This window comes from Tauraco erythrolophus, chromosome 3 (genome assembly GCF_009769465.1).
Source record: "Tauraco erythrolophus isolate bTauEry1 chromosome 3, bTauEry1.pri, whole genome shotgun sequence".
NCBI classification, from domain to species: domain Eukaryota; kingdom Metazoa; phylum Chordata; class Aves; order Musophagiformes; family Musophagidae; genus Tauraco; species Tauraco erythrolophus.
This window is the reverse complement of record NC_141467.1, coordinates 77,699,247-77,701,101: the sequence shown is the minus strand read 5'-3', so window position 1 is coordinate 77,701,101 and position 1,855 is coordinate 77,699,247.

The window sequence follows — 1,855 nt, the reverse complement described above, 5'->3', positions numbered from 1 at the left end:
GAATAGGGCGTCCTCTATCCTCTCTCTGTCTCTTTTACTCTCCTCTTTATCTCTTTCTCTGTCATGAGACTGTGTGTGACAGGGGCCGCCTGTCTCTCTTTATTTTTTTTTATTTTTTTTATTTTTTTAATTTTGTGTAGGTGCATGTCTTGGGGATTTAAAAATTAAAAGGCTGGTTTACTTATGCAAAGCATGCCTATGTCTGGAATACGTTTAGGGGAAGAAAGTGACTCCATGTTGTCCGAATTCCTCAAGGAACAGAAAGTAAAGAAGGAAAAAAATAAAAAAAATAAAAAAATTGGAGACTGTTGAAATGCAGATTTGAAGTACTTTCTTATTTTTATTTTTTGGGTTCCGCGACATTATTGTGAAGAAAAAAAAAAAAAAAAGAAGAGTTGTTGTGCAATACTGAATTCAGACATGTACCACAAGTTAATGGTAGACTAACACTGAGGGGGGGTGGGGTCTAGGCATTGTGCTTTTGTCAGCATACTCTTGAGCTTTTAAGTCTACTATGTCTGAACTGTGGTTTCTTGTTTATCCTTTTTTTCTTTAGTTGGACTGTAATGTATGGTCTGTCAACCTGTGAATCTTTTAAAGTATGATTCAGGTATTGTTGTATTCTTTACTGTGTAATAAAAATGTTAAAAATCTGTATTCCTACCTTCTCCATGGAACTTCATTCCTGATGTTCCCTCTGTGAACGGTACTTTGCGAGTCACTAGCCCCAGCACAGGAAAGTGTCACTTGAAGTTCCGCCATGGAGCCATCACAGGATCATGTAATCTCCTTTTTTCCAGCTTTTGGATGAGACAGGACAGCCTTGGTGTCAGGTTCTTGAGGGGATCTCTGCCGATTTTTAGATTATGGCCGCACCCAGTGAACTCAGGTCTGTTTCTTATTTGTGGCTGGGGGAGACCTCATAAGAAAACCCCCAAAATGCTGGTGCGTAAGACCTCACATCAGAGATGCGCTTTGCCTTCAAAGTCAAACTAATGCCCAGATTAATGGCTGTCATAAGCCGTATCTGTTTTTAATGGTTCCTCTGCACTTGAGCTCTTGCACAGAATCATCCCAGGCATCTATTTGTAGTTCTAACTTAATGGGAGTACTCGTTAAGAAAGGGAAGCACCTTCCCAGAGGTATAGACTGAGCAGTAACCGTTACAGCCTTCGTCCAGTGTAGTTCCCAGGGGAACTCTCTGGTACATGCAAGGCTTAATTAACCATGCTGTCTCCAGAAGTAAATCCATCTATAGCGTGATTGTTATAGAAATTAAGACCACCTTAGCAGGAGGAGAACACCATCAACATGATTTCCGTTTATAACCAGTGTTTGGTCCTAGTTCTGTACCATGGGCTGCTCACAGGAACTTTTAGGAGTACACAGACGTTGCTGATAGCATTCCAACACCGTTGTTTTGCCAGTGTAAACCATCCTCCCTGGATTCACATAATTCCCTTGCTACTTCTGGTAGACACATAGTATTTTTTAAGACATTAAATAATGACCTTTACTGTGAAGACATTTGAATTGGGATTTCATAATGGAATTACCATCGTTCCCCATCCCCGAAAAGAGGAGAGGAAGTGTGTGCATTACAAAGTCTATTTAATGCATCAGCACTTAATAGAAGGATTTTGTTTCACTTTGGGTTTGCAGCAGAATCATAGATACAACCAAATGTCCCTAAGACTCTAATAACAGAGCATCAGCTTTTCACCTTGTTAAGCAGACAGAGTCATAGCATTGTAGAATACCAGGTTGGAATGGACCTCAAGGATCATCTGGTCCAACCTTTCTTGGCAAAAGCACAGTCTAGACAAGATGGTCCAGCACCCTGTCCAGTTGAAGC